This window comes from Patagioenas fasciata, chromosome 10 (genome assembly GCF_037038585.1).
Source record: "Patagioenas fasciata isolate bPatFas1 chromosome 10, bPatFas1.hap1, whole genome shotgun sequence".
Lineage (NCBI taxonomy): Eukaryota > Metazoa > Chordata > Aves > Columbiformes > Columbidae > Patagioenas > Patagioenas fasciata.
This window is the reverse complement of record NC_092529.1, coordinates 5,974,428-6,001,886: the sequence shown is the minus strand read 5'-3', so window position 1 is coordinate 6,001,886 and position 27,459 is coordinate 5,974,428. Positions and strand designations below refer to the sequence as shown.

At 45.5% G+C, this 27,459-nt stretch overlaps 1 protein-coding gene across 4 annotated transcripts in view; it reads right to left on the bottom strand.

Annotated features, from left to right (window-relative positions):
* FBLN2 (fibulin 2) overlaps positions 1-27,459 on the bottom strand; it is a 101,800-nt gene that overhangs the window by 43,506 nt on the left and 30,835 nt on the right. The gene's annotated exons all lie outside the window — the stretch shown is intronic.

The window sequence follows — 27,459 nt, the reverse complement described above, 5'->3', positions numbered from 1 at the left end:
TTGGAAATAACAAAAAAGATGGCAGCAGAAATATCAACAGAGCCGAGAGTTCAACATGCATCTCATGGCATCAGTCCAGTACCCAACGCTCCTGTCCTCTTCTCATCGCCTCTCCCATTCCGACTGACCTCAGTTTGCCATCCCATCCCCACAGAAGTGTCCACCACACTCACAGCAAGCTGCTTTCACTATAAACTTCATACAGCATTTTTCTACGCTCTCCTACTTCCCCCGAGGTCACCTGCACCTCTTTATAAACCCATCCCACCCGCCAGCCAGGACCAGCTCTGTTCTATTGCCTTCGCTCCTTGGGAGGCATCTGCTTTCCATTTCAACCTGAAATCGTTCTGTTTCCTACATTATTCTTTTTTTCATAAATTCCTTATGCTGGCTTGCTTGGCAAAACATAGAGAGTTGTATCTGCCCAAAGGCACAATGAAAAACTGGATAAAACAAACTGAATGTTCTCATTTTGCTCTGCACTGTACAACAGAGACGTACATCAACATAACCCCAGCCAGGATTGTTTGGCAGATTTTCTTCAAAGTGTGAATGAATAGCAACCTTATATTCCCTCCAGCTTTAGTTCTGGATAATCCTTGTAAGTCAAAACTTGTATTACCTGTGCCAGAGGTCAGATAATGTAGCCGATGTTTGGTCTTCAACGTTTCCATGACAGAAGCTTTTATTAGCTCCAGGTTGAAAGAAGGGGGAGGGGAAACAACTAAATGAGTTCTTTAACCTTTTTCACCAACTAAAACCCTAAGCAATTCCTCTTCCTGCCTTTAAAAAAACTGGCTCGTTGGGGTCTATCCTTCTGTCAGCGAGTTTCAAGTGAAACAGCTCATTCACCATCATCCTTCTATCAGCTCCAATTCTAACTCAAGTAGGCACAATGTTCCTTGCCCTTCGACAGAGTCTTGGTTGTATTTTCCTCAACTTCCCTTCCCCAGATATTGCACCGAGTATATTTATTCTATCAACTTTCAAAAGACCTGAGGCTTTGGAAAGCCTGGTTCCGATTACGCTTGTGATTTCTGCCCTAAAGCATTTTATCTCGGGGGAGAGCGTGCTCATTGTGTGCTCCTTTATGTGGCTAGGTAGGCTCCTTGCTCCAAAGTCGGCATTTCCACCAGCCCTGTTTAAGTCTAAAGTGTTTCTCAGGGGATGTAGCCAGGGACTGTCTGTCCGAGCACCTGGGAAATTTAGGCATGATCCCTAATCTGCTGCATCTCAAGCATTTAGTAACCCGAGCACTTTCAGTATGTTCTTAGCTGATTGTGCTGAGGTTGTAATGATAATGAAATTAACAAAATAATATGTATTTTTTTTAATAAAAGCAAACAAAGAGGCAAATGGATGTGTGTGTAAGACCTTAATTTAGCTTACGTGCTTCCCCTGCTCCTGTGCCTTTATCTACAGAAAAAAACTCATTACTTTCACCATGTAACTATTCAAACCCCCACGCCGCAATACTAGGGACAGCCATCCATCAAGACATGTTGCTGCTTCAAAATTTAAGAGTGTAGTAGTGAAAAAGGTCTTTATTTTGGACAGGGAACACTGATCAAGGACAAGCCAAGCTACTGTGCCTTTATGGTGTTCAATTGCTTAAGAACGCTGGACACACCTTAATCAGGCAATCCAATTAAATACAGAATTTGCTTTCATACCAATCACAGTAGAAACTGAGCTGTTGTGTAAGGTCACAAAGGAGGATTGCACACGTGTATCTGAATTGTATCTTCTTCACAGGGGCACAGATAACAGGTTTAGACACACATCCTGGCAGAACTAACCCATGAGAAGGAAGGGGTTCTGAACAGTCATGGGGAGCCAACCCCCAAGTTCACTTTCAGGTTGCAGTTGTGAGCTTTTAGGCATCTGAGTTTTGCAACTTTGATAACTGAGAAAAAATCCCAAGCAGAAGACCAGTGCTTGATCTGCTTGAATCGGTACAAGCGCATCAGCACAGACAATAAATACGCACCCGGAGATGCGCCCTAGGTGAGCCCCGCCAGAAATTGTTCACAGAAACACTCTTGGATCCTTTTGAGGAAAAAAAAATGCCAAGATTTGCTTTCTCTTCATGACCAATTCATACAAAGCAGAAACACAGTAAAATTCATCAGCAAAGTTGTTCACTGTGAACTGAAAGCTCATCTATATTCAGAACATTACTGAAACAAACTGGGAAAATGCACTCACTGACTCATCCCCAGCGGCTGGTGTCAGCTCATTTTCCCTGCAACATCTCCTAACACAAGTTTTGAAGGACATGAACGTAAGATGTTAACAACTGAGCATCAGCCCCAGGGCCCTGCACACCTTGCACAGGGGAGAGCAGCGATCGCAGCACCAGCCCCAGGGCCCTGCACACCTTGCACAGGGGAGAGCAGTGAGCACAGCACCAGCCCCAGGGCCCTGCACACCTTGCACAGGGGAGAGCAGTGATCACAGCACCAGCCCCACGGCCCTGCACACCTTGCACAGGGGAGAGCAGCGATCACAGCACCAGCCCCACGGCCCTGCACACCTTGCACAGGGGAGAGCAGCGATCACAGCACCAGCTCCAGGGCCCTGCACACCTTGCACAGGGGAGAGCAGCGATCACAGCACCAGCTCCAGGGCCCTGCACACCTTGCACAGGGGAGAGCAGCGATCACAGCACCAGCCCCACGGCCCTGCACACCTTGCACAGGGGAGAGCAGCGATCACAGCACCAGCTCCAGGGCCCTGCACACCTTGCACAGGGGAGAGCAGCGATCACAGCACCAGCTCCAGGGCCCTGCACACCTTGCACAGGGGAGAGCAGCGATCACAGCACCAGCCCCACGGCCCTGCACACCTTGCACAGGGGAGAGCAGCGATCACAGCACCAGCCCCACGGCCCTGCACACCTTGCACAGGGGAGAGCAGCGATCACAGCACCAGCCCCAGGGCCCTGCACACCTTGCACAGGGGAGAGCAGCGATCACAGCACCAGCTCCAGGGCCCTGCACACCTTGCACAGGGGAGAGCAGCGATCACAGCACCAGCCCCACGGCCCTGCACACCTTGCACAGGGGAGAGCAGCGATCACAGCACCAGCTCCAGGGCCCTGCACACCTTGCACAGGGGAGAGCAGTGATCACAGCACCAGCCAGCAGCCCCAGCAGCCCGATGTGCTCTGGGGAAGCACGTGCCCTCCCGCCCAGCTGGACAGGGCTCAGGACTGTTGGCCAAAAAATTCTGAACATCAGAAGAAGGAAATCTTGGAGTTTCACTGAGTTTCTAACTAGTGCATAGGGGTACTTAAAAACAGCAGAAAAGTGGTTTCAGGGTTCCAGCTCTTCTTTTTTGGGCTATCCTACTGTATTCCTCACTATCTTTTTGTCAGGTTCATAATCAGAAATTACATTGTTTACTTATTTTATGATGTTCTGAAGAGTGCTCTCATTTCCTCTGGCTTTTTTTAATGAAGTTCTGCAATCAGTGTTTGTGCAAGAATTCCAGCGCTAATGACTGAGGCCCAGGGCGCTTCCTGGATTATAGGAGACTGGAAGAGCTGATGGGCCACGTTCCACCTTCATCCAGTAACCCCGAGTTTAAATGCTCCGGGATGCACCCAGTGCCAGAGAAGCTCTTGTAATGGAAATTCTGTGGGATGATTTAGTCAACAGCAAAAAAAACAAACTTCCTTTTATCCCTCAGAAATGTAGGAGGAAATATTAATTTCAGTGGGCTGATAATGATGTTTAGAGTGTTTCAGGGGAATTTAGCAGCCGCCAGCAGGAAGCCCAGCAGGAAATTTCTCTTTTGCCACGCAGTATGCGTCAGAACCAGAGCTGCTTGGAAACAAGGGTTTGCAGTTCTCTAAGAAATTGATGATTTGGGGTGGAAATTAGGAAAATGGAGTTTTTACCTTCTAAATGGAGTGCTTTGTTTGATACTGGCCCTGTGGGTTCACACAGGAGTCCTGGATAACTCGCTTTGCTCAGTTCCACTTCAGACTTTAACTCCAGCTTAAACTACCTGGTCTCCCGTGGTGCAGCTCAGTGTAACCCCACTGGAGCCTTTGGCCACGATATACCAAGAGAAATACGATGACATCAAGCGTTTAATTCCCTCATTCCTCCCTGACAAAAAAACTACACCGCTTGGATCACACACAAGATTCATAGGCTTTGTATCAACTCCACGTTCCTAATTAAAAGGAGCAAGTCATGCTTGCATGTGACCATCAAGAATAACAATACTATTGTATACCTGCAAGCACGGTCACTGAAGTTACCTTCACATAAGGCAATCATTTGCAAATCATTGTAAACCATGGCAGGAGTGCATGTTTTCACCTGAATCACAGAATCATTTTGGTTGGAAAAGACCATCAAGATCATCAAGTCCAGCTGTTAAGCCACCCCTGGCACTGCCCCATGTCCCTGAGAACCTCATCTCTGTCTGTCCAACCCCTCCAGGGATGGTGACTCCAGCACTGCCCTGGACAGCCTGTTCCAATGCCTCACAGCCCTTGGGGGAAGAAATTGTTCCCCACATCCAACCTCAACCTCCCCTGGTGCAACTTGAGGCCGTTTCCTCTGCTCCTGGTGCTTGTTCCCGGGGAGCAGAGCCCGACCCCTTTCAGGCAGTTCAGAGATCAGAAGGTCTCCCCTCAGCTCCTGTTCTCCAGCTGAACCCCCCAGGTCCCTCAGCCGCTCCCATCACACTTGTGTTCCAGCCCCTCACCAGCTCTGTTCCCTTCTCTCAACTCACTTCAGCACCTCAAGGGCTTTCTTGGTGTGAGGGGCCCAAAACTGAGCCCAGGATTCACGGTTTGGCCTCCCCAGTGCCAGCACAGGGACGGTCACTGCCCTGGGCCTGCTGGCCACACCAGTGCTGGTACCAGCCAGGATGCTGGTGGCCTCTTGGCCACCTGGGCACACGTGGGCTCACGTTCAGCTGCTGTCACCAACACCCCCAGGTCCTTTTTCAGCTGCTCTTCCCCAGCCTGGAGCGTTCATGGGGTTGTTGTGACCCAAGTGCAGCACCCAGCACTCGGCCTTGTTGTATCTCAGACAACTGGCCTCAGCCCATCAATCCAGCCGGTCCAAGATGGCCAGGGTTTGAACCAGTGCCCATGGGAGCTACAGGCCTTGTGGTCTCCTTTACTAAAAATTAAAGCACAAAGCCCTTGAACATGTAGAATAACTTTGAAGATGTTTATATTTAAGCAATTCCTTAGCTCAGCAGCACTGATGAAATCAGGCACATGCTGAAGTCCTATACGAGCTGCAGTGAGACCGAGTGTGACAGTGTGTCCTATGGGGAACATTCAACAAGTAACATCTGTCTCCTACAAAGTATGAAATAATCATAAGGATGTCGTGAAAAGATCAGCATTTCATTAGCTGGCAGCTTGTATCAGTCTCTACAGAAACTATTTCTTCAGCGATCTCAGCATTTTATGCTTTTTGTCAGCTGCAGAGATAGCTCCTTCTCAAGCTCTTATGTATAAACCACTCAAAACAATCACAAACATGAGTGGAAAGACAGATGCCTGGTCCAGCTTGGCCACACACTCCATCCACAGCTGGGAAGGAGACTCTGGTCCCAGTGCAGCACTGGGGCTGGATCCACCACCCCACACCAGCACCTCACATCGGCACAACTTACATCTCGCTGGAATTACAGCTCCTGCAATGGACTCTGGCTACACTTCCTACTTGGAAACTACAGACTGCAGCCAATTTTAAAGGAATTTACATTCCTGAACATATTTTACTTTGGAACCAGAGATGAGGAGAGAGAAAAGGGACCGACTTGTGAAAAGCTCCAGCTCTGTGATTTAAACGTGTTCTGGGGTATTGGAGATAAGGCAGCAAATTCTAATGAAGGGTGGAGGAGTCTCTTCGTGTCTCCCACAAAGGCTCATTACAGTTAATTACTGCAGGAGACATCTGAAACAGAGTGAAAGAAAATATTAAGAGAGGTAGAACTTTACATTCCATTTCATGAATGTATTTCCAAAAGCCAGGTTCTTATTATTTCTGTGTATATAAGTGAAGAGTCCACTGCTCATTTTTTCTTTTTGAATATTCAACCACAATCTGGGAAGGCAATAAAGCCATGTCCATTCACACACAGCACCTGTTCAGGCTGAGGAAACAGAAGCTGGATAAGGGAGATGATGGAGAACAGAAGGAACTGAAAAGCAGAGCAGGGAAGTGGTTTTAGTGCTCTGTGTCTAAAGACCAAATTATAATTGAAAGATCAAAGTATCGGGATAGTTCAATTCTGAAATTTCTTATCCAGGTTTCTAGTCCAAGTCAGCCCACTAGAATCCAGTGACAGGTGTACAGTCTTAGTCTGTGCCGGAGGCTGTTGATCCACACCAAGCACTTTGTGCTGATCGAAACCTCTTGTGGGAGCACATCAGAAAGGAACTATGTGTCTATGAACTCAAAGCCAGAAAAGTCTGAACATAGCTGCAAAAAGAAAATAACTTCTCAGTGGCCTATTAATTTCTAAGGAAAATGAGCACAATCCTTGCACCTTCAATGAGAGGGGACCTGCCCATTTCTTCTGGAGAACGGAAAAATACGTTCGCAGCCCAATAACGCATAAATTTTATCTTCACATATGAGGTAATGACTTCACGCAGAGCTGCTCTGTGCTGCAGAGCTACAGACACCGCACAGTTCTGGTGACTCCTGACACACTCTTAAAAGCGCTGTTTACACCGTTTGCATTGATCCGGGGTGGCCCTACATCCTGACATCTGGCTGGAGCGTGTGGTGACCACCTCAGCCAGATCCCAGTGATCCCGCTGCATTTCCACCCTCAGAATCAAAGGGATAGATTTATATTCTGCACAGAGACCAAAATCACTAGGCCAATATTTCATTCAGTGTTTTTCTTCCTCCCACCTCAGTACACCTCATGACAAACACATTATTTAAATAAGGTCAGAGAGCGCTGCAAAGACAAGTGAAAGATAAACTCACCCCCTCTTGGTTCTTCAACAGATTCAGGCCAAGAAGAGAAATATCTTAGTGCTATCTATGCACATTGGCTGTACTACTTATAAACACTTAAAAACACTGACATCCTTCTGGAAAAGGGGCTATAATGCAGATTTTTAATCCTATAGCTGATTTAATCTAATTTATTTTGTTATTTATGTACACAAAGGTAAATCAGCACAAAACAGGTCTTTTATAAACTACCCCAGAAAAACAAATCTCTGTGCAAAATATTTGGTCTCTCCAGCAAGTTTACAATTTTGACTTCTTGCTGAGATCTGATTTGGTTTTATTTGGATTTGCCAGATAAAAACCTTTCTGTGCTTTATCTGCAATCTCAAAGGGATGTTAAATGGATCCTTAAAAGCAAAATACAACACTAGGGAGCATCCACAAGCAAAGCACAGGTCTTGGTGAAGTGCCAGTGGCATCCCCTCGTTTCCCTCTCCTCATTTTCCTCATCAGATGCAAATTCTAATGACCTCCGAAAAAGCCTCTCTCCCTGAGAAAGGCATCTGATGCAACAAGTAGCACGTCCACACATCCCAAATGGGATCCTGGAGGCAGGGAAGGAGAAGGTTCCCTTACCTCCGCCACACTCCAGACACATTAAACCCACTAATTCCCATTTAAACCCCAACTAACTCACACAAGGGGAAATCCTCTCTTACAGTGCTAAAACTCAAATGTGTTAAAACTTCAGAGATTAAACCAGACATCAACTCCTGAATAAAGTCCCTTCTTATGACACCAATAAGAGCTCCTGTGCTCAGCAGCAGCTGCATTTCTACACGGTCCAGAAGCTGCGGCGCTGCTTTGCAGTCCTCATCGCCCCATCACCAACAGACCGACCCAGACATGGGAATGTGACAGGGAACAACTACAGAACGGTGCAGTTGCACCCACCAGATCCTCCCCAGTAAGGAACGCATCTTACTCTCTTACTCGAGGTGGAGGTTCACCTTTGTGCTTGCTGCTTCTCCATCTACGAACACTCTTTGTTAACTGTCAGCTGCTTCCTGATCACTGCAAGACACCAGATAGCACAGAGGACAAGGGCTGCACAGGGTGAGAGGGGAAAAACTGTTCCCCTCTAACACACTTTTGGAAAGATAGGGTCCAAACCTGACTTGTGGTGAGGCTTTGCCACTGTCTGAACCTGCAAAGAAGGGGAAGAGGGGAGGAAGATGGGCTGTGTGTGACTACAGCAGAGTATCAGCACGTATCTTCACAGCGTCTGCCAACCAAAACGGAACCCAGAAATTCTTATCACATCCGATAGGTGAGTTCTTATAAAAATGTGAAGAAAAATGTACCTGTTTCCAGCCCAGGAGCGGTCTGGAAGGCTCTGACCCACCCAGCCCAAGCTGCAGGTATCTTGGATGCATTTTGAGCTTTCTGAGGCCTGATGCTGTCCCTGTGGCTGCGATGCTCAGCACCACGACACGGGCAAAGGCTTTTTGGCAGAGGTGGCACGACCAGAGGTTAAAGCTGCCGTGTTGGGGAGCTCCAAATCTGCTGAGAGAAGCGCCGCTCCGAGCCGGGCTCCCTTGGCGAAGGGCAGGGCCGCCAGCAGACTCCACTGTCAAGGCTGCTTTTTGGGAGGAGCTGTTTGTCTTAAAACTGAAGTTAAATGCACTGCAACCACGTTCTTATGAAAGATTGGCTATCTGGGAAAAGACACTATAAAACCTCTTGGGATCACAAGGCAATTTGTTACAAAACCTTTCATATCAATATGAATATTCAGCTTTCAACAACAGCAAAGTGTCATCCACATGATTCAGCCCAGGACCTCTCTCTGTGATGTTCTCGTCTCACCAAAATGATCCCAGCTGTGCCCACGGCTGTGATCCTCGGGGGCTCGGTACCATCTGGATAAATCACCGGTACCCAGGCAGGCAGCGGTAACCACAGCAGTGACAGCCCCACGACACCAAGCAAAAGCATCTGTGTCCAGCTGCTTTCCCACAGCTCTCACCCTGAAATGTTTCTCTGCTTCACTACGCAATTTTATCTGAGTCCCTTCAACTTCTCCCTTTGCTACCTGCACGTATTACTCCTATTTTTCTTCACCCTTTTTCCTTCTCTCCCTCCAAACGCTATCTCTTTGCCCACATTTTTAGAAAGTCTCTAACAGAAAAAAGCAATCTGTTTCCCTCTGTGTCAGGACAGAAACCCACCACCCAGCCTGCCCACAATTCCTGATGCTCTGGTCACCGGCCACCGCACAGCTCCTTCGGTCCATGTGTGTCCCCAGCCCTTTGTCACCCTTAAACCTTTTTGCACGTTAACTCACTGACTCAGCAAAGCTTCTGCCTTGGCTCAGGGCTCCCAGTGCTCAGTGCGTCCAAAGTGCTGTTGGCTGAGCTGGCGTTCGGCAGGTGTGAAAGTGTGAGAGGAGAAGATTCCCCATAGATCCACCATCCCGAGTGCTGGGTCTGTGCTGCGCAGCCACCTCAAGCCAATGGATGAAATCAAAGTCATTCGGTATTTGCATTGAATTTGTACAATTGGAAACTATTTTATTCCTGTGCAGCAGTTCATTGACTTTTATACAACTTAATCTCCAGTGTGCAAATGAACTGATGAGCACTATAACCGAATGAACAATATTCCAAGAACTGGAGAGAACATGGAAACATGAGTTCATAGTTTCATGAGTTCATAATGATAGTAAGATGACTTACATTTACAGCAAAACTGCCTGGCATAGCGTAACAATTTGTTATTGAAAGTTAATTGCTTTTCCACACCATCTTCTGTTAAAGTAATGATTAGCGCAACCCTATGCACTTGATTTGTGGATTGAAGTTATTTAGTGAGGAAGTAATATTGAATACTGAAAGGAATTAAAAGAAGCCTTCTAAATACAATTCTGCTTTCCACATTCTCTTCCTCTCTAGACATTTTCCCATACTATAGTTGCTTCCTTTCCTAGGAGAGGGGAAACTGTTTTGCCCCTTCCAGCTTTCCAGGCTTTACATCAACTTACATCTATGACACAAAAAGAGCTTAATAACATAAATTGTCACTGAGAATCAGTGATTAAAAGAAGTTATTTTCCAAACATCCGTACAGTGGGGTTGGCACGTGAAAAACCATTGCAAATGAGGAAAATACACTGGCATTTAAACACAGAGGGTTACATTAGTTCCCAAGAGTCAACATCTGGCTCCCAACAAAAACAGCCCAAGACCAGCAAGAGCCCAAATTGCCCAGTTCTCTGCCAGCAACACACAGATCCAACTTGCACAGGAACAGCACCGACAGGTAAAGCTTTCTAAACGCTGTTTCCATGGAATAGTTCCAAAACACTTCATATGTTTAAGAAGTCTATTAAATTTGATATGTTTGCTTGACATCCAGCGTTATTTGCTAAAAAGCAAGACTCTACTTTAACTCTTGACGGAATATTTTCACAACCCAGTCCAGTGGTACAAGTTACAAGCTGAGCTTATTAACTGTATCCAGCACCAGCCATTTCCAACTCTGTTGGAAGAATGCAAGTGATTTGAAATTCTACAAAGATACACCTACAATCAGCAATTAAAAATGACTATTGATTATAAGTACAATCACAGCTCAGCCTCTTACCATTTTTCCCCTTCGCAATGCATCCAATTTTTTAGCAACTATTTTATTCATTTCAGTTCCGAGGACAGACTGATCTAACACTACTTTGAATGACTTCAAGCTGAGGACACTTTTCCTTCAGTATGGCCAGAAATTTCAATCCCAGCAGTCTAACTCACCATAATCTCTCTTTATGCATATCTTGATAATCCCCTCAATGCTATAAGAAGTCCTGGCTGCTAACATGAGGTATTGTTCCCATCTATACAGTTACGTTCTGCATGGCTGGGATCATCTTCATTTCATACAGATCTCTTGCTCAGGTGACATTCTCCTTCCTTTGTCACCTCAGATAAACAAATGGGTCCATCACTCATCACCTTTGTAGAAGGATTTTTTTTAAAGTAGGACCCAAGCTAGAATGCAATTTTTATATATATATATATATATGTATACACACACACATACATATATATATATATTTAACCATCTTATGAAGGTACTTTTCCCTTAAGAGTGGTAATCTTCACTTACCAGAGCTGATGCAGTACAAATCCCACTCCCAATCCTTCTCTCCCCATGTAATAAAAGATGATGTAGTTTTTCACATTTTATGAAAAAACACACTCATCTTTTTTTGTAACTGGCAGGACTATCAAATATACAGTAAAAGAAATATCTCTGAAGTAAAAGAGAAAGTTTCTTATTCTTCTTTTAGCTAATACGGCTATTTAAAACCAAGCTCCATGAAAGCCAATAGCAACTACCACATATGCCTGCTACCCATGCAAGAGAGAACGATTTCCATTTGTAAAAACGCAGCCCTGAAGTGACAACCCGAAGTTTTAGAATGACAGAGAAACCTGCTTATCTGCTCATTAAAAGACAATTCAGAAATAAATTTCTCATTCTGTTGAGTCAAATTATTAGCAGATAGCCATTAAATGCTACTAAACAAATTTTTGCAAGCCCCAGGCTCTTAACTTTTTGATTGTGTGCATAATAAATACCAAGAGCTTGAGGTAATACGATACGCAAGAGGAATGAATCATTTTTTGGCCATACAAAGGGGAGATAATTTAAAACCTTTACGCAATCTCAGCAGACTGACAGCTGAGGTAACCACCTCCAATGACAGCTATATCTAAAGAACCATGCGAACCATGGCACTGTCCCAAAACGCCTTCCATCACCACTCACTGACTGAAAGCTATTGTCCCTGTACCATTTTTAATACTACAGCCTGTTTCAGTATGGAGAGAAAACCTTTATGCAAATATGAGCTAAGAAGCTTAAATAATTGCCAATAATAAATACAGACTCAACACCACAGCCCGGAGGGCTCGGAACAGAAAGGTGCTGGGACATTCCGTGCGGAGGCACAGCGCTCGGCAGGGTGCTGCAGCCCTCTGAGCTGCACATTCAACAAGGATTCCTGTGAATCCTGTGGGTTTGGTGCTCAGCACACCCTCCTCCCACTACCTTTCTTAAAACTTTATATTTACCTATAAACTTCAGTGACAGAATCTCTGACAAGCATGGACTCCGTACACACCCCCCATCTCTGTTAACCTCTGGATGAAGCTATAAGATACACAGATCACACTGGGAACTCATTACACCGGCAAAACCATTTGCAGAAAGTCTGAAAGGAAGGTTTGTTCCTACTGTAGACAGAGATCGGGACTCAGAGGCACAAATCTTGGCAATCTGAGCTTCCCAGCTGCAGATCCAAGACTTGAGACAACCTGAAAACACCAAATGTGAATTTTTAACCTACGTCTTCCTTAAAACTTGAGTTAAATTTAAAAGTGTAGCCAGCGATGCCGATCATTTAGAAGCTGGAAGGAGAATGATGCCCATAGCAAAGCACACATTCCACAGCACAATAGCAAGGAGGGAAGATGCTGATGATACAGAAGCTGAGTCAGGCGGGAACAGACAGCTTGAGAGCATCTGCAGGGCAGGACGGATGAGATCTCTGCTGGGATGAGTCACCAGAGCCATGCAGGAAATGAGGATCACTCAAAACAGGAACAATTATCACAGCAACATAATGGTTTTTAATGGGAAATTAATGTTTTATTCAAGTGATGTTTGCTTAATGTTATTCCTTGCATCCACGTCTAGATCTCCGGCTCCACCTATAAGACTTGGATCTGGTTTTTTGCTCAGTTATGAACTCCCACAATTGCACAAGCCTCTTGAATGACAGACTGTGCCTCTTCACAAGCTGGGGAGCTGAATGGTAAAAAGCAGATTTATCATCCATAATGTGATAAAGACATGGATGAATGGACTTTATTTTAATAGACCAAAGCTCTTTGGGAACAAACATTTCTTCCAGTATATGGTACAAAAGATAAACAAGCACTAAAAAGTGTTCCATAGATTTTGAGAAAGACTGACCCACAAAGAACATTCAGCTCCGGCCTCATCCAGAAATGTAAACAGTTTAAGGGGGCTGGTTGTTGTCCACAGCCTGCATGTAATTAAGCACTAATTCTCTACCACCTACTGAGACAGAAATTGGAGAGGAAACATGACACGATGTTAAGTATGCACTTCTCAGGACAGGCTCAAGCTCCACCATCCTCATCGGACCAAGACCGACCTGCCTCCCCATCTAAAAATGAGAGATGAACCTAGAAATCTCCAAGGGTAGATGTTTATCTCCAAGTGAGGGATTTCTAGAGTCAGCTGAAAAGGTCCCAATCCATCCAGTGCCACCCACACAGCAGAGGGACAGGGAGAAACATTCCCAGTTCGCTGCAGCGGGCCTCACTTGTGATAACCAAATCCTTGAGAAGACCTTCATACACTTCACCAAAACATTTTCCGCTTTATTTGCAGATTCTTTTTCACTGAAAGATGAAAGGCTTATTTGCCTTATCTGTAATCAGACACACATTTGCCACACATTCCTGGGACAAATAAACTGAATTTACCTTATAGGATACTTTTATCCAGCTGAACTACTTTAAATTTGCTGCTGCTCTGTTGCACAGTAACATTTAAAAAATAAAAATCAAACCCAGTCCCAGGAAAGCAGAGTTCTCTGGCATTTTCCCGAGCTCCACAGACCTCCTGGGGCAACAAAAAAAGGAGGAAAACGTTTGAAGCATGATGGATTTTTCCCTTCCCAGCGTCTCCAGGCCCATGTGAGCCCTTGCTGGAGCTGCTCGGTGCCGTCAAACACGGCCCATCCTCGGCGGTGCGGCCGCAGCGCCGCCCGCGGCACCGCAAGCTGCGGCGTGACTCCCCAAACCCACTCGGGTTTCAGCGCTTGGCGCCAAGTTTTGCTTTGGCAGACAGACTGAACGCCTGGTCCAGACCTCTATTTTCAATTTAGACCGGTATCTATGGCAACTGCGATACTATTTTAAACCATTCCCATCTAGCCGCCTCCAGGTGGAAAAGAAAATAGAAAAAAAAATACCAAGCCCACCCTGTCACCCACTCATGGCGTGTGACAAAGCAGGACATTCCCGTCTGCTCAACATCTCAGCAAGGCCGTTCGCCCTCTGCAGCGATCTCCGTGGGCCTGAGCAGGAACAGGGACACTTTTGAATTCTTGTGATTTGCTGTCTGTTTACAAGGTGGGGTAGATTTTGTTTATTTTTAAACTCCTGAGATTCAGCTCTTTAAGGAAGAATGTGCGGCTCTCCTGCTTTTTTTGTTTTTTAAATCTCTCAAATGCAAGGTGATGTTTTTGGGCAGCCACAAGACTCCGGGAGATGGAACCTTACAAATAACCTCAAATATCAGATTGTTTGAAACTTGTTGTAGCGTTTGGCACTCCTCTCTTTGTTTTGTCGGTGATGTCCAAGGCATACATTCTGTGCTGGAAAGTGTTTATGAGTCTCCTTTACAAGCATGTGCGGCACAACACTTGACAAGCAACTTTACCACATGCAGAACTTCGCTCTTCCTTGTTCTGAACAAGACTTGCTACAAAAGGCACAAGTTTGCCAAATTAATCAATTTGCATGACTGGCAGTTAAGGAAAAAAAGCCAGGCAAGTCTGAGCTGTGAGAAATGTTGCAGTTAAATGTGAAACCAGGTGAAGTCTTTTTACAAGCTCCTGTTATCCAGCTACAGCCAGAAATACATTTGCTGTGTTGTGCTGGTTTTGAAAATCAACTTTGCGTTACTTTGAGGATTTTCCAAGGTTTGTGTCCCAACTCATTCACCCAACAAAGGTTCCCTGTGTCACTGGTGACACCGTCCAGTGTGGCTCCATCTCCAGCTGCCCAATTTATGGGACTCTCTACAGCACTGCACTTTTAAGAGAGATGAACAAACTTTCCATCTATATGCAAAGTCTTCACATCAAGCTGGCAAGAATTCCTACAGCACCACGCAAACCTCTGGAGTAATTTTGCCACTTTTAAATTCCTGCTTATTCTTCCATTGTCAAGTACATAAATTGTGGCACCGGTCATCACGACTGCAGAGCTGCCTGACAGCCTGATTCAGAGAACACATTAGGAAGCATTTTAGTATTTTAGGTGTTTTTTTTAAGTATACACAAGCATTTAAAAGTTGTTCGGCAGTTTGAAAGTTGGGAACCACGTCTCACTATCAGGGAATAAGAAAAGAAGAGGGCCAGAAAGATAAAGGCATTTTCTAGTCCTATCACATAGCGCTGGAAATTATTCTGTACGTTTTTTTAAGGCATTTGATACCTGACAGTCACACACAATGTGCACCCAGCAGTGGCTGTATTTACACACTCATCCCGCGTGCTCTCTGAGCATAACTCCTGCAACAAACACCAACTTTATGTTCTCCGCCACAGCTCAGCCTGCACATCCACGCGAGCGGGTGCAGCATCTGCATGCACAGCCAAGCACCCAAACTGCTCCACTGGAGCCCACGGGTAGCATCTTCTTCTAATTAAATCAAGACAGGGCACAGCTAAAGCCTGAACTTTATGTTTTCAGTCCCACGAGAGGCTCTGCTGAACAAACCTGCGCTGTACCACCAGCACTGCCAGAGCAGCCAAGAGGAGATGGGTCATTAAAGCAGATAACGTGCTTTTCATTCCCGGGGGAAGGCACAGACGTACCCATGGTGCAGAGCACACCACAGGCTCCAACACCACAAATGTCGGCCCTCTTGACACCCGTTGAGAACTCGCGTTCTCCTTCCACCACACCAACACTTGCGCCTTCTTATTTGTCATCAGCTTTGGAAATTTTCATGTTCTGAAGAGTCTGGAGCAGATTCAAGCAGCAAAAGAAAAATCTCAGCAAGGTGGCAGCAAACAGCCAGCCAAAACAAACAAGTTGGGTTTAGAAAACCTCTCAGGTTTATCTCTGAGAACAAAATCAATCACCATTTCAGCAGTGTGGTCCTCTGGCCTCCCAGCAAATGGATGTATTCCTTATTCCTGCAGCATTTAAAGATTTTTGTTTCTTGCCATTAAATAATACAAAACAATAAAGCACTGTGAAGATTTCTTCACTAGTACTAGGACCTACCTGTGCTGCAATTGCAACCAAGACATGCTCCAAGAACAGCAGTATTCTGACCTAGTATGAAGGCAGTACACAAGGATGATTCCCATACTAACATAGTTATTACTCCGGGTTCAGAGAAGCAAAACATTTAATTGGTCTGTCCCTAATATGTGAAAGACAGATTAATCTACAAAACTGACCATAACCCAGGTATTTGTGGTCAGGAGCACAATTAACTCCCTGGGGGAGTCTGGACTTTCCTGCGTCAGGCTGGAAACAGAGGAGCGTGAACCTCAGCTCTGTTAAACCAGCACAGATGGGGAAAGCGTATTCCTCGCTCAACACCAGCCCTCTGTTTCTAAAGCACTGTGTTCAGGATGCTGAACCGGGAGGCATCGAGACCTTCCCTGTTGGCCATGGAACAGGGGCTCATTCGTGCCCCTCGGCACTGTGTCATGCTGTCACCTGCATCCCCTACACATCCATTACCCAGACATTCAATTTGTGCAATTCACAAACAAAAAGACAAATGGCTACAATAATGCATTTGTATAATGATTGCATGGTCTATGAGGTATTCGTTTCCTGCAAATTACCCATGAGATCTGGGAGAGGAATTTAACTGAAAAAAAATAGACAAACAAATAGGTTTTTTGTGACTGCAAAGAAAACCTTGTGAAGTGAGACCAACTGTTGTATGGTCACATGGAATTTAAGGTGTTCTTTCTTAAAGATAGCATTTAATTTTCAAAATTTCTAATGCTTAACAGTTTTCCTTTACCATTTTATAGTAATCCAGGAGGAAGTAACACAGCTAAAATGAGTTTGTACCTTATGGGAACTAACGGGGTTAATACAGCATTGACAGGACAGGATTTGACCTTCAAAGTCTTTTCTCAAGAAATGTTACCAAATCCATAAGGTGAATAACAATGAGCAAACTCTCTGAAATAGCAGGGTCAGATTTCAAGACTGAGTAAAGCTGTTCAGCATGCCAAAAAGGGACATTAACGTGACCTAATGAAGGCCAGATCCCATCAGCGATGCTGATGAAGTGTTCCACCTGCAACGTCGCTGGACTCAATGATCCTCGTGGGTCCCTTCCACCTCAGGACATTATGATTCTATGATTCTATTCACACTGAAAGCAAATGGAACTGGTTGACTCCAGAAGTGACCTGCTCCTCTTGTCCCTGGGGCTGAGCACAGAGCGCAGACACCACCAGGACAATCGCCTCCCAGGGCCAAGCAAGGCAAAAGTCTGTATTTCAAACAGATATGTAAAGCACATTCATTAGCTTAATGCAATACTCCAGAATTCTGAAACCAGCGCACAGGATTTTGGAAAGTCCCCATATTTATCTTCCACCTCTCTTAAAGATACAAGCAAAAATACAGTTTGTTTGTGACCGCAGTCAGTCCAAGATGATGGAAATGAAACATCTATCTAACTTCTCAACATAAAACCCAGTCATCGCTGATGTTTACCATACTTTTGATTTCAATGACATGAGTTACAACACTTACCAACTTTCATCCAGAACTAGTAAAAGTACAATTTTATCACTGCTACGTGAGACATGACTTAAGTATATGTTATCTTCAATGAAAACATTTCCTCAGAGTAACTCTTGTACAGGATCATGTGGCTGGAACGCAGTAGTTTTGAATCTGGAAGTGAAACCCACTAGCAAGGTTATTCCAACAGAAGGAAAATTAATGCACATTGCAAAGGAAGAATTCCTGGATAAGAGGGAAAACTATACTAATCTGCAGCCGCTTACAGGCCATAAACAAGATGTTTTATAGAGGTAGCTGAAGAATTACAATTGGGTCTATTAGTGCATTGGAGAGGAACAGCCATCAAAGGAAAGCCTGAAACAAACTCTGCTGGGTGGGTGTAAGGGACATGGTTTAGTGCTAGGCTAGGTTATGGCTGGACTCGATGATCCTGAGCATCTCTTCCAACTGAAATGATTCTATGATTCTACAATGAATTCCATGTTACAAGCCACTGACAGCAAAACATAATTGTTTCCTAAGCCCCTGCAGAATGGCCCAAGCAGAATATGAATACAAGAAGCACTTTCGATGCTTCACCTTGTACAAGATGTATAACTCTGTAATATTAATCAATTTAACTTGTGCTCAGAAAATTATTCCAGTAAGTAGCACATACAATGTCTTCCAAAACCCAGACAGAAACTAACGTATAAATAGTGAGAGGTGAGAAGAAAAGGAAACTGAAGCGTAGCCAGATGTTCTTGTTGCGAGAGCTCATTTTCACCTCAGCTCTGCTCCTGTCCACCCCAGCTCCTGCTCCAGGCACGGCCGGAGGAGTCGAGCGCCATCACAGCCACACACGGCACAGGCTGCTGCAGGGCTTGGCTCCCACAGAAACACACCAAGAGCACCCAGTGATGTACCCAGACCAGAATAAATTGCATGAAGTTGGCTTAAAATTTAGAATCATAGAGTCATTTTGGTTGGATCATCAAGTCCAACCATAACCTAGCTCTACCACTAAACCATGTCCCTAAGAACTTCAGACTATGTGTCATATCCACGGCAAATGCCATTTTTTCCCATCTGGTACTCCTGTCCCTTTTTGGTAGTGCTCATTGACAACCCTGTGCTGAGGACTTACTTGCCTTTTCAGGTATTTGGTTTTGGTAACCTGTTGACTTCCCTGACACCACCACAGGTACATCTTCCATTTATAAATACATAAAGGGGGAGTGTCAGGAGGATGGAGCCAGACTCTTCTTGGTGACAACCAATGATAGGACAAGGGGCAATGGGTACAAACTGGAACACAAGAGGTTCCACTTAGAGATGAGAAGAAACTTCTTCCTGGTGAGGGTGGCAGAGCCTGGCCCAGGCTGCCCAGGGAGGTTGTGGAGTCTCCTTCTCTGCAGACATTCAAACCCGCCTGGACACCTTCCTGTGGAACCTCAGCTGGGTGTTCCTGCTCTGGTGGGGGGATTGCACTGGATGAGCTTTCCAGGTCCCTTCCAACCCCTGACATTCTGGGATTCTGTGATTCCTCCATTTCTTCCCTGCAGCTCTCTCAGAAGAGCTCCTGTACTGGTCCTCCATGTCTGGTGGCTGACACCAGGCTGCAATGACCCCGTGCCGGGCTGCAGCCACCTGCAGCCACCGCAGTAGTCAGGGATGCCATCCCACCCCAGCCCACAGAAAAATGACACATGTCCCCAGCTGCAAAGGCACAGGAGGTGGCTGCTCCAGGGCTCCGGGAAGGGGAAGAGGAGACATGCAGCACACAACACAGAAAATCCCCAGTGAGGTCCAGCAAGAGCCAAAACACGCAGGGAAGGTGAAGGTGCAGCACAGATGGTTAACACAGGAGAGGCAATGCAAATCCTTCTTGAAATAAAATAGCTACATAGTGACCTCATACAAAATAGAGCTTAGCCACAGCATTTCCGTTACATATGCTGCTGTGCCTCGTTCAAACAGCCCCACTGGAAAGGCACACGGCGCTGCACGCACACCTGCCACCTGTGCCGCACCCAGACGGGAGGCACAAGCAACAACCTGCCCTGTGAACGGCACCAGGTTTCATTTAACGATTTTCATTATTTTTAAGATATGCGTTATACCCAGAGCAACAGCTCGCAAAAGCATCAACTTTCATAACATCTTTTAAAAGTTACTGATGCAAATCTTCCCCTTTCATGTTAAACTGTTAAACCCAGAGTTGTTGGAGATATAAACACTTACTTTAGCACCTGGTAATTCAAAACTAAGGTCAAACAACTCGGAGGCCTTTTGAATGCAATCAGTATCCCTGTGATTCACAGAAGGAACACAAAACCAACCAGCACTCATAGAAATGAGGGAGAAGGAATTACTGTTCCATGTGGTTTTCTAAATTGCATCTTTTTTGGTGTATGGGGCAAAACCCAGGAAGAAGCAATTGCAGACCCAGCGGTTCTGTAACGTCACTGCTCACAGCCCCGTCACCACGAGGCAGGTGGCGAGTCCCCAACACCCCACGTGTCACGTCAGGGCAAACACGACAGGCTCTGGGGGGGACATCACAGCTCCCTGGGCAAGGGAGGAAAGGGGAATACGTGCAGCGGAGGTTTGCTGGTCCTAAATCGTCCTGGTAGCACAGTTACTGTTGTCCCCTGTCCCTCTCTCAGACTTTGGTTTAGCACCAGCACCACCAGGGCTTTGAGATGGAGGTTTAGAATTTTTTTGGTGTCTTTGGAAGAGAGTCTGTCATCTCAGGCACAGCACACACAGGCTGGGAATGGTCAATAAAACAGAAAACCTGCTCACACACAAGGGGATCTTTATAAAATTCCAATTACTGCTGGCTTGTTACCTAATAATCCCTAAGAGGTAAGAGATATTGCTCACTGTGAGGCCTGGGGTAACAGAATTACAGATCCTTCCATGAGTAAGCATATGCTAGAAAGCTGCGTTTACTTGGCCTACATCTTTGAAACTGTTCAAAAGGTTATTGTCTCACAAAATCTGGATAAGAAATTACTACTTACATTTGCCTTTCTCTAACAAGGAGCTACATTCAGGGTTGTTTTTAATTCCTCAGTGTTCAATCAGAATACTACAAAGACTACTGCAAAGAAGTCTCATTTAAATTCTGTTTTCTGAAGAAGTACCAAACATGCATACAAAACATACACTCTCAGATATGTACTATAAATAAAGAGCAAATGCAGTCCCCTGGAGAAACCTGGGGATCCCAACAGCCTTGTCTTTTCAAGTGGTTAACTAATTTGTACAAGAAAACACCTGTCTTATTCCCATAGTTCCTCTCCAGCATGTTTATTTTCAGAATTGAAATCAAATGTTCCTGTTGCAAATGATGGATGGAGCTAATTTTTCACAAAAAACGATGTTTACCTCTACAAAGTAATATGCAGGATGGGTTTCCCAAAATATTTTAGAAGGTTAGGTGCTCCACTCCAGTTGAATTTATTATTTCAAAATATAAGATTGAAACAGTCCTGGTAACTAAGTCCCATGAAGTTAAGGACATCGGAAAACCACAGCCTGTGCACAGTGTTCCCGTTTTGCTGCAGCAAAAAGAGCTTGGTATATAAAATGCACCATCAGCGGATGGGAAATCTGGCGACACCACATCGTCATAGTGGGTGCTCGGAAAAAGACTTTGCTCTTCAGAGAGCATTTAATGATGGCAAGACCAGCAAGATCTGAAGGAATACGCACGTTTGTCCCACCTTGTACCGCACACCGGACCTGCTTGCCACGGTCCATGCTGAGTTGCAACCTTAGCCATAAGATCACCCCAAAGTGTGCTTCATTATAAGAGCTGGTATCTTCATTTGAGGGGCAGCTCAGGAAGACAGAAATCCACTTTCTGAAACACCTCGAGTTACTAGATTGGCAGGTACGGGGGGTTAAAAAGTAAAGACGTCAAGACCTGAACATTTCTGTAAGTTGTTACACATCTGTATACACCTGACTCTGACAGGTTATGCACACAGTTTTTCCTAAAGCGCAGTGGAATTTGGCATTCTGTATCCCAGGCTTGTGCTTGTACCACTTCGCAGACCTTCACATCTTTGAGAAAAGATCCTCTAAACTATTTTCTCTAACTAAAGACAAAGAGCTCCTGATTCAATATACAGCTGCCACTTAAAATACTCCATAAATAGAAGCCTGACACAAAGTATTAACTAAGAGCTCATGATCTTTGGTTAGCGTCTCCACTTTAGCAAGTAGATGCACATGATGAATGGAAGAAGGTCTGTGGTGACCAGGGCTTGGGTTCACCAAAGGAATTCTTCCAAAGAAAGAATAATGCACCAAATTTGAGTTCACAGCTCCAAGAAGCACCCTGAACCCAGCCAGCTGGAAAATCAGCAGCAGCTCCTGAAACACAACCAGACAAGCAGCAGTTGTGCAGCAACACATCCAGAGATCATGTAGAGACAAACCCCAACCCAGCCCTGACCCAGCAGTCAGCCCTGAGGATCCCTGCTCCAGTTCCTCAAGTGAGACTGTTCAGAGTGCTTGATAGAGGCTGAATGTCACGTCCACTGAAAGCAAGAGCTTTGGAAACAGAAAGCAAGGCTGGATCTGGAGATGTGATCCCTTTGGCTACTGGTTATTGCAGTGTGTGCAGACGATCAGCCTAGCTGTCCTCCTACACATCGGTGCAGGTTTTCATTTTCCTCGCACCCTTTGCTCACAAATCCATGCCACAAGCAATGTTCAGTGTACACACGCTTGAAATTACTGGTCTTGTTAGAAAGGAAAGAGCCAAGAGGGCCCATCCCAGCACAAGCGTTTCCCTTCACCTTGGTGTCCAACTCTAGCTGCTACTTGTGCTATTAGATATTGGAAGGAAGACACATAAAAAGCGAGAGAAACATGACTGCAGTGACTCCTGCAGCTCGGGCAGGTTTCCGTCCACGCACAGCGTGCAGGGGACAGACCTGGCTGCACCTCATCCCTCCAGCTCAGCTCGAGCATAAATCTGAACCAACATGTCCATGTCCACAGGGCCGGCTGGCAGTGCCAAGCGCCAAACCAGACACGCTATGAATGCTGGTTTTGGTAGAACAGATTGATGTATTTTGCAATTCTCTCTTAAACACTTCTTAATTTTATAGCATTTTAGTCTTCCTCTTTCTGTATCTCAGCCTGCCTTAGACCCACTCGTGCAATCTTCCTCTATAATCTTACTGTCTCAGAACTGTAACTACCAAAGAGACGACGACTGCTGTCACCTGGAGCTGTGATTCATGTTGATTCACACTTACTGGCGCTGAGGCTTTTTGTCCCCACACTCCACTCTCCAGAGGTTTATTTTTACTTCTCAGTTATCCTAGTTTGAAGGCTCAAAGCTGATTTCTTCCTGTTGCAGAGAGAACCAGGACGAAGCAGACAACATAGGATTAAGCCTGAGGTAATTCAAGTAAATGTGAAAGAATGCTTCACCTGATACAAAAAAAATATTATACAAAGCAATTTCCAACATGGTTTGTGTTTCTGATGCTCCATCCACAGCATTCTCCCACCTCCAGTGTATTTTATGGTGGCAACAGAAGGGACGAAAGGTCGGTGTGCCCAGGGAATGCCTCGGAAACCCTCACTGCTTCACGGACCTCAGTCCCTGCTTGTCCTCAGTGCACAAATTAAGGGTCGTCTTTCTTCATGAGCCCAAATATCAGCAAACATGCAGTAGATGGGTTGGCTGAAATTTCAATTACCTCCTTAGAAGTTACACTGGAGCCTCCCAGAACCTGATCAGGATTCCCATGCAATAAATGCCATTCTCACATCCATTGATCTTGGCTCGCAAATATTTACTTGGTGCAATTTACTTCAGTTGGAGAGCAATTATCCTTATCTTTAAATACAACCATGATAAACTCATCCGCAACTGGTGATTGTTTTAAGTGGAAAAACACCTCCATTGAGGAACACAGTGGCTCCAGCTAGACACAAATTGCTATTCAGCCTGCCAAAACCAGAATGCAAATCAGAAAACATGCACAACAGAGGCTGTTTCCTACCTGAGTTGCATATATGCAAGAGACAGCACTCCACTGGCAGAGCATAGAGAAATGGGAAGAAAAAAATAATAATTATAATAAAAAAATTGGGGAAATTGTAACAAACCTTGACAGTAAGATGGTCTTTAAAAATGTATTATTCCATCCTCCTCTGTTCAGGACATTTTTAGGATGAGGGAATAGGAAATACAGAAATTAAACCTCCCTCTGTTTGCTGCTCTTGCAGTAAGTGACAGGATAAGATCAATGTTTGGAAAGAGACTGTGTAAAGAGAATAGTCTCCATGCATCAATCACACCCCTTCCCTTGGTGAAAGTACTTAATTTACACTTCCTCAGCTGATTAATTACCTCTACTTTACACTTACAGTTCCTTTAGGAATGGAGTAATCAGCATTTGCCACAGAAACTTCAATAGGTCTGTGTGTAGCTGAAGAAAGGTGCTCTTTAGTGCTCTTTAGCTGGATATAGATCCAGCACGTATGAGGAGCAGCACACAGATGTTTCCGCCGTCGGGAGTGCTGGGGCTGCACAGAGCAGAGGGGCCGGCGAGCCCCAAGCAGAGGTGGGGAAGGACCCGCAGGGCCAATGCTGTGCTTCCCACCCCAAAAAACGGAGGAACCAGCTCCCCAAGTCACCATTTTACCAGTGGGTTTGCAGCAGGGCCCATTTCTGTGACAGCAGCAGCACTTGCACCCTCCCCAGGGGCCATGAGTGCTGCTGGTGTCCCACAGAATCATAGAATGGAATCATAGAATCTTGTGTGGAAACAACAGTCTGCAGTTCTCTAAGCAATTAATGTTTTGGGGTGGAAATTAGGAAAGTGGAGTTTTTACCTTCTAAATGGAGCACCTTGTTTGACACTGGCCCTGTGGGTTCACACAGGAGTCCTGGATAACTCGCTTTGCTCAGTTCCACTTCAGACTTTAACTCCAGCTCAAACTACCTGGTCTCCCGTGGTGCAGCTCAGTGTAACCCCACTGGAGCCTTTGGCCACGATATACCAAGAGAAATACGATGACATCAAGTGTTTAATTCCCTCATTCCTCCCTGACAAAAAAACTACACCGCTTGGATCACACACAAGATTCATAGGCTTTGTTTCAACTCCACGTTCCTAATTAAAAGAAGCAAGTCATGCTTGCATGTGACCATCAAGAATAACAATACTATTGTATACCTGCAAGCACGGTCACTGAAGTCACTTTCACATAAGGCAATCATTTGCAAATCATTGTAAACTATGGCAGGAGTGCATGTTTTCACCTGAATCACAGAATCATTTTGGTTGGAAAAGACCATCAAGATCATCAAGTCCAACTGTTCCCCACCCCTGGCACTACCCCATGCCCCTGAGAACCTCATCTCTCTCTGTCCAACCCCTCCAGGGATGGTGACTCCACCACTGCCCTGGGCAGCCTGTTCCAATGCCCGGCAGCCCTTTGGGGAAGAAATTGTTCCCCACATCCAACCTCAACCTCCCCTGGCGCAACTTGAGGCCGTTTCCTCTGCTCCTGGTGCTTGTTCCTGGGGAGCAGAGCCCGACCCCCCCTGGCTCCAAGCTCCTTTCAGGCAGTTCAGAGATCAGAAGGTCTCCCCTCAGCTCCTGTTCTCCAGCTGAACCCCCAAGGTCCCTCAGCCGCTCCCATCACACTTGTGCTCCAGCCCCTCACCAGCTCCGTTCCCTTCTCTCAACTCGCTCCAGCACCTCAAGGCCTTTCTTGGTGTGAGGGGCCCAAAACTGCCCCCAGGATTTGCGGTTTGGTGTTCCCAGTGCCCAGCACAGGGACGGTCACTGCCCTGAGCCTGCTGGCCACAGTAGCAAGGGCCGGGCCTCACCCAGCACCCATCACTGGCAAAAAGACTGGGCCAGAGCAGCCAAAAAAGGAGAGGGGAAAAAATTCCCAAACCAAATGGCAATTCACTGCAGTCTGTGAGTGACGACGTTAAACAGATTATCTTAGCTGGCTGATGCGAAAGCAGTGCAATATTACACCCTGTTGTACATGCTTGTGCCCACCCCAGCCGGGTTTCAGGTGCAGAATTATGTCTGTCCTGGTGCTGGGGACCAACCCACACCCCTGTGAGAAGGGCAGCAGCACGGACCAGCCCCGCAGTTGTACGGAAACACAGGGAAAAGCAAAGCCCAAAAGTAGAAAGACAATCAAACCACAAAATTAACCTTTCCTGAGGACCAAAGTCCTGCATGTTGTTTCCACCATTAGATTATATATGAGGCATAAGAGATTTGGGAGATGAAAGCTCAGCTACATATAAAACCAAAGTGAGATACATAAAATATAAGTAATGAAGCCAAGTTTTTAACCAAAGGCATCGGGGGTCCAACCACAGCAGAGTTTCGGTGCCAGGACACAGCTAACGGGGAGAACAAATAAAATAGCCATCTAACTTGGGCTGAATTTGTAGTGGCAGCAAATGTTTCTATGAAGCTGTGAAGCCTCCCATATTTTGTAAACTTTGGAGAAAAAAGACTAAAAAACAAACCAAACCAAACCCCTAGAATGTCCCAATAGTCACAAAAATGTCTCTCTCAGTGAGCTGACCCCCATCCTGGGGCCATCCCCAGCAAAGCCACCTGGCAGGTTGTGAAAATGAGGGGGATCGATGCAGTCACATGCTGCTGATTCTTGAGGGTAGAAAATAAGTTATTTGGCAATTCCAGTAGATTATGCCACTTTCTAGATAGATATACATGTACAAAATTTATGTTTTCATTCTGTATCTGAAGGCAAAATTAATTTTTCTTTCAAGTCTGACTAATATCTTCACCAGCCCTCTATCACTGCTCAGGAGTCACCAACACAATAGAAGATGGATGTGGTTTATTACTTGAAACATATGAATCTACTCGCATGAGTCACAACTGCATCAATTAAAGCAACCAAACATGTGACAACACAGCAGACCCGTCTCAGCCAAGCAGGCCCCGGGAATCACAGACTGGAAATCACCCGAGGACACTCTAAAATGCAGTAGTTACCTCTGCTGCTAAACACTTCCACACCAACAGGCTTTCTTCAACCCCCTCTTTGAAAAGTTCAGGATGGTTCTCCCATCTTTCCGTTTTGAGGAAAAAAAAAAAAAGGCGATTTAATTTTTAATTAATTGTTTTTAAGTCATGTCGGAAACCAGGTTATTGTGTATTAGTCCCCGCTCAGACCCATGTATCATGCACAGCCTTGATTCACAGCTCAGATCAGATTTTGTGGTAGGCAGCAACAAATGTAAGGGAAGAGTTTTGCACTTAATCTGCACGGTAATACTACACAGTGTAAGTCTAACTACAGCTGAACTTGGGGCATCATGTAGGCATTTGCACAGAGCAGACGCAGGCGTGAAGGACAGATCCTCTTCCTCGGGTTACACAAACTGCAAGGCTGGAATCTGCTCACTGCTCCCCGAGAATAATCGGCCAGTCACCCCTGTTTGATTCACCTGTCACACCACAAAAGGAGGTAGAAGGAAAATACAACAGGTACCCGTGAAGAGAAGGTAGCGCGGAGGTAAGGCCTGGAGCACACTATCTATGAAACCTCTTTTGAAACTGCTAACAGCATCCCTCAGGATGGTCTGTGCGCTCAGCTCACGTTTTCTCTTTCCTGTGTTCAAACCTGGCTGCTCTCTTACAACCAGTGACGTTCTTCAGTAAGCCTGGTTCTAGAGCACTGTTTTGGTGAAACCAACAGTCAAGGTCTGACTCAGATTAGAGCTGCCATTACTAATTGTGAGGTCAACATTTACAATAAAAACAGAATGGCCAGAAAAACGCTGCCATCTCCATTCATAGACCTTGTACATGTTTTGTTTGGTGAAGACACATCAGATGCTGTTTGTGTTGGGCCCCAGAGTCTCAGCTCAG